We start from the raw sequence: 6,567 nt of genomic DNA on the forward strand, positions 1-6,567 counted from the left end.
ACAAGGGCTAAAAGCTGCTGTGAAAATGGGCATTTCCATATGAGGTCTTATATATAATGAAGGACAGCTTGTTTTGATGGTCAGTTTGGACCTTTGGAGATGTATTTACAAGAAGGATTTCCGGTTCGCAGCATGATAACCTGAAAAGGGACTCTGACTTTCAAACTTGCCAGTTTATCTCATGCTGATATGCCTTCCTTAGAAGAACACACGACAGCCTTTGTCCAGGTGAAATGCGAATAAAATCTGAAATCCTTAGAAAGCACATTCTGAAGGCGCCTGGGTAGCTTGGTCAGTTAAGCGTCTGACTTCAGCTCAGGTCATAATCTCCCTGTTCATGAGTTCAAGCCCTGCATCGGGCGCTGTGCTGACAGCTCATAGCCTGGAGCCTGCTTGGAATTCTTTGTCTTCCTTGCTCTGTGCCCCTCCTCCACTCATTCTCTCTCTCTCTCTCTCAAAAATAAACATTAAAAAAAAAATTTTTTAAAGAAAGTACATTCTGACAAGTCTTTAGACATTCATTCATTTAACACATAATTATCAAGCATCTATCATGAGTAGCCATTGTTCCTGGCAAGAGAAACATAGTAATGAACAAGACAGATGAGGTCTCTGGCCTCATGTAGCTTATATGTTAGTGAAGAGAAACCTGCATCTACATATACATGCAGACAAATATCTATTCAGGCTGAGGAATAAAAGGAACAGGAGGATGACCTACAGAATGAATCAGGTGAGGGAGAGAGATTTACCTAGAACATTGCAAACAGGACCTCTGAGAGGTTTGGTCTGAAGAATGAGTCTATCCAATATTTCAGGCACAGGGAACAGTGAATACAAAAGCTAAAGACGTGGAAAGGAGGTGAGTGTAGTGAGACCCTGGTGACCAAAGGGAAGCATTAGGAGAGGAGTCTTGATAGTAAAGGAGGTAAAGCCAGAAGATAACTATGCCAGCTTTTCAGTACAACTAGTCCATTATCCAACATGCTTGCCTAAAAATCATCCAATTCTCAGGGATCGTAACTCACTTTCCACTTACCACTGACTAAACCCCAGGCATTTTACATTCTGTAAACAGAGAGATAAATTTGCAGAGAACTGACAAATGGATTTTTGCCAGGGCGAGCAAATATTCCCAAAGGCTATGGTTTTATTTCTCTGTGGTGTTTTACCCATATTGTATCTCGCTTAGCATTTACTTCAGTTTTCTTTGCTTTTATTTTTCTACTGATCTTCAATGACACATCTGTGTCTCATATCCTTTGAACCAACTCTGTTATCTCACTGGGTTCCTCACCCATGAGTCAAAGAAATGTTGGAAAATCAGGCATTTCCTGTTGGAGAGACAGAAAAGAAGTGTTCGCATGGGGGTTCAACATGGTCATTGGGTATGCCTTTTGGGGTGAGGGTGTGAAGGAGGGATGGTGGCCATGGAAAGACTGCTGGAGGCCTACTTCAGTACCCCAAGTGAGAGGTAAAGCAGGCAGAAGAAGGGAGAGGTCTGCGTAGACAGAAAGAAATGGATTGAGTTGAGAACAAACTTTTAACCAGCTACTTATTAAGGCTTGGATTGAATAGGGCTCACGGGAATAAATAAGTTCTGATGAGGAACAGTGGGGGGTAAAAGAGGGGAAATATCAAGAAACAATTCTATTAGAGCATGACATTCTTTGGAGGGAAACCCACAGCCTGAGATCATTATGTCGGACACGAAACAACACACCTTTCTGATGGGTAAGAAATAAGGTTCTTGTGTCCCCTCCTTCTAGTCCTACATGGAATGTCCAGACAAACAGATGGGAGAAAAATAAAATATAAACTAAGATGGTAAGAGCAGAAACTGAAGGCTTATTAAACTTCAGGGTTAGAGTTTAAAAATAGCCTTAAATACACTGTATTCAATGCATGAGCAGAAAAAACATTAGAACTCTCGAGAAGACATACTAAAAGCACTTCATGGATCGACAAGTTGAGAGAAGCAAGAAATCTACTTAATATGTTTAGGAAACATATGAACCTACGGCTCAGCATTTTCTCCCAGCCATGATTTTCAGAAACAAATTTAGGGAAGGAATTGTGGAATCTTTGATTTGTTTACCGAACCACTAACAAATTCTGTTTTAGAATATTCAAAAAAATCTCCACATCACTGTCCCCAAGTTCATGTACTCTTCCAACTGAATTCCAATACAATCAAGCAACTTTTCTTACGTGTATTCCCTTTTTTATGTCAGGAGCCAATCATTTCCTCATTCTATACTATGGCTCTGACTTTTCTGACAGCAAAGCCATAGACTGTTGAGAGATTACCATCTGTACTTACCATAGAACCATACCGAAAGAGAATGTACTCTTGTCAAGGATGAGTTGAATTTTGTCCATAAAAGCACGCATGCCCTCAAAGCACCTAGAATCTGACTTACAAATGGGAAGCCCATGTTCAGATTTAGCTTCCATGCATTATATGTCAAAGTTAAAACAAACAGTGGTAAATTACAAAGACAGAATAAAGATATTCTGTCATTTTGGTACATGTAGTAAGCACCAAAGAAAAAGGACCCATATATCAACAGAATCACTGCTATGTAGTTACTGAACCTTCATAAGCAGGAAGTGATTACTCAGTGCTGAAGGTCTGGACTTATTACGTAACATATCCATCAAAGCCAAGGTGATGAAGGATAAGCAGCTTCTGAGATCATCATGTCAGTTAATAGGCACAAGAGCACAAAACAAAAGAGATTAAGAAAGCCAATGTGTTTTATTGATAGAGTCAACCTTGTCTCTCACCAAGGCAAAATACTCATTCAGCCAGCAACCCACTAAAGCTGCTTAGAAAAATACATCTATGCCCCAGGTGAAGACCTAACATGCACTTGTATAGGATAGCACAATCAGCAAATTCATTCATGAAGGTCAATGAGAAAGATTTGCTTGAACTAAAAAATCACAATTTCTTCTCTTTTTTTTAAATCATGATTTCTTAAGAGAGCAGAACAAGATAGTCTTAAAATAAAGGGAAAGGATTTTATTTCATTTAGAAAACCCCTTGAGTTCAAGTAAAAACTATACTGAAGCTTATAAACGTTCAATTAAGAAGGTGTTCCATAGGAGCACCTGGGTGGCTCAGTCGGTTAAGCGTCTGTCTCTTGATTTCAGCTCGGGTCAGGATCTCACGGTATGTGGATTCGAGCCCTGCATCAGGCTCTGCACTGACAGAGTGGAGCTTGCTTGGGATTCTCTCTCTCTCTGCCCCCATCTCTGATCCTCCCCCACTTGTGCTGCCTCTCTCTCTCTCCCAAAATAAATAAGTAAACTTTTTTTTAAAGGAGGAATTGCATAAATAATTCTAGTCCAAGTACCTCCTTCCAGTTCTTCCCACAAACTGATTCTTTTCCTGTGTGTGAGTCTCTCTATCTTATGGTAGCCAGATTTGACAAGTAAAAATACAAAACGCTCACTTAAATTTGAATTTGAGATAAGTAACAAATAATATTTATTATGTGTGATAGCTTGTGCTAGGTCTACAATTACTTGTTGATACCTCAAATTCAAATTTAACTGGGCTTCCTGTATTTTTCCCAGCAACCTAGTGTGCCTATGTACGTCTCTATGTATTGTCTTCTTGTTATCTACTGTTCTTAACACAAGGACAGATAACATTTGCACGTCTGATATCCTTAGAATTATATATTCTATGTGGCCATCAGGTGGAGGCCCAGACTCTATATCATAAACTTCTGGTACCCAGTGGCTTTCTGGTTGCCCTCAGCTTCTAGCTGCCAGCAGAAATTGGGAATCATGCCCCATTCAAGATAACCCTTCTGCTGGGCTACAATGTCTTCCTGCTCTTGATGAATGACTTACTTCCCACCAATGGTACCTCCCTCATCAGTGTTTACTTTGCCCTATGTCTGTCCCTGATGGTGATCAGCCTGCTGGAGACCACCTTTATCACCTACCTGCTGCACCTGGCCACCACCCAGCCCCCACCCATGCCTCGGTGGCTCCATTCTCTGCCTTTTTACTGCACCTGCCCAACAAAGTGCTGCCCCACTGCACCCCTGAAGAGAAATAAATCCTTGGGCACCCACCCCCCCGGCCCGCCACTTGGTGTGAAGGAGCCTGTGGAGTTAGTGGGGAAGATGCAAAGTCCCAGATAGGCAGTTAAATGGGTGTCCTGGGTCATCAAGGGCCCAGCAGAAAGAAGAGATTCAGAAACCACACTTGGTCAGTCTGTGGGTGTAGTTCAGCCACATGATGGACACCTTGCTCTTCCGCCTCTACCTGCTTTTCATGGCCACCTCCGTGGTCACAGTCATCATCCTCTGGAACATCTAGGCATGATGTCTATTTGCTCCTGCAGACCCCAACCCAGAGCTGCTTGTGGTTTCCAGAGACCAGCTAGGTCTTTGCCCCTTGTTGAGTATTGACTGTCATAGCCCAAAGATAACCAGTTCCCTTTTGCATTCCATGCACCTCAATGCAGCCCAACCTCAATGCAGTCTCAACCCAACTCTAGACATTTTCCTCTTGTATCTGCATTCTGTTGGCTTCCTGCACTCCCCTCATGTAGTTCTACAGCCCCTTTATGTCTTCTGCATAGCAGTCCCACCTCCTCTGCTTCCTTACTTGTCCCAATAAATCACTCTGCCAGAAAAAAAAAAAATTACAGAATTTAGAGCAGGAAAGCACTTAGACGGAATGTAGTTTAATGATTTTATTCCACAGTTAAGGAAACTGAGATTCAAATAGATTAAATGACTTGACCAGATCCCATATCTAGTTACTATCCTATTCGGAGAAACAACTGGGATATAGTTGTCCTGGCTCCCAGTTCTTTCTCTTTCTAGAATATAGTTTCTCTCTTAAATCTGAAGTTCCAGTTGGTTTTTCAGTGATACATTTGGACCAGACTGATGCTTTCATTTAAATGGTTATACCTATATACAAATCATTTGGTTTCTGTATACAAGACAGAACACACGTGCATGCACACGCACACACACTGCACAAACCAAAAGGAGAGTTTCAAATCAACATGTTATGTAGTGAGAACATTTGTTGTTTGAGGCTTCCCAATACCCATCCTTCCTTTAAGCATTAGCATCCAAAATTCCTTTTAGGGAAGGGCCTTTCTCCCTGCTGAATAAAGTCTAATGGGACCATTGATGAGGGCATCCTTCCTTAGCCAATGAGTGGGCACATGACCAAGCTAAGCCAGGTGATGGTTGTCATTTCCTGGTCCTTTCCTAGCCTCCATTTTTAATTTTGAGAGGATAAATAGAATATTCCTCTACCCCCACCCTACTCCAGACAGCAAGATGGTTGCAGATGATTTACTGCATTGGAAGTGACTGGGCAAGGCCATAGAGTAGTTCATATTTGCAAGACCTTTTGGAGCTAATTGTTTCCTTCTATGTAAAGCCCAGTGCTTCAACTCCTTCACACTCTTCCAATACATTATTTGCTTAGCCTTAGCTTTAAGAAGCAGAGTTAAATTGTCACCTGACAAAAGCTGTAATCATCAAGACAGCACGGTATTGGCACCAAAACAGACACATAGACCAGTGGAATAGAATAGAAACCCCAGAACTAGACCCACAAAAGTATGGCCAACTCATCTTTGACAAAGAGGAAAGAACATCCAAAGGGAAAAAGACAGTCTCTTTAATAAATGGTGCTGGGAGAACTGGACAGCAACATGCAGAAGATTGAAACTAGATCACTTTCTCACACCATTCACAAAAATAAACTCAAAATGGATAAAGGACCTGAATGTGAGACAGGAAACCATCAAAACCCTAGAGGAGAAAGCAGGAAAAGACCTCTCTGACCCCAGTCGTAGCAATTTATTACTTAACACATCCCCAAAGGCAAGGGAATTAAAAGCAAAAATGAACTACTGGGACCTCATGAAGATAAAAAGCTTCTGCACAGCAAAGGAAACAATCAACAAAACTAAAAGGCAACCAGCAGAATGGGAAAAGATATTTGCAAATGACATATCGGACAAAGGGCTAGTATCCAAAATCTATAAAGAGCTCACCAAACTCCACACCCGAAAAACAAATAATCCAGTGAAGAAATGGGCAGAAAACATGAATAGACACTTCTTTAAAGAAGACATCCAGATGGCCAACAGGCACATGAAAAGATGCTCAACGTCGCTCCTCATCAGGGAAATACAAATCAAAACCACACTCAGATATCACCTCACGCCAGTCAGAGTGGCCAAAATGAACCAATCAGGAGACTATAGATGCTGGAGAGGATGTGGAGAAACAGGAACCCTCTTGTACTGTTGGTGGGAATGCAAACTGGTGCAGCCTCTCTGGAAAACAGTGTGGAGGTTCCTCAAAAAATTAAAAATAGACCTACCCTATGACCCAGCAGTAGCACTGCTAGGAATTTACCCAAGGGATACAGGAGTACTGATGCATAGGGGCACTTGAACCCCAATGTTTATAGCAGCACTCTCAACAATAGCCAAATTGTGGAAAGAGGTTAAATGTCCATCAATTGATGAATGGATAAAGAAATTGTGGCTTATATACACAATGGAGT

The 6,567-nt window shown here is 41.5% G+C and overlaps 1 pseudogene; it reads left to right on the forward strand.

Annotated features, from left to right (window-relative positions):
* The first annotated feature begins 712 nt into the window (after positions 1 to 712).
* Positions 713 to 4,341, forward strand: LOC109278993 (5-hydroxytryptamine receptor 3C-like; annotated as a pseudogene).
* The last annotated feature ends 2,226 nt before the right edge of the window (positions 4,342 to 6,567 follow it).

Source organism: Panthera pardus, unplaced genomic scaffold, assembly GCF_024362965.1.
Source record: "Panthera pardus isolate Hobbes unplaced genomic scaffold, ASM2436296v1 HiC_scaffold_2, whole genome shotgun sequence".
NCBI lineage: Eukaryota > Metazoa > Chordata > Mammalia > Carnivora > Felidae > Panthera > Panthera pardus.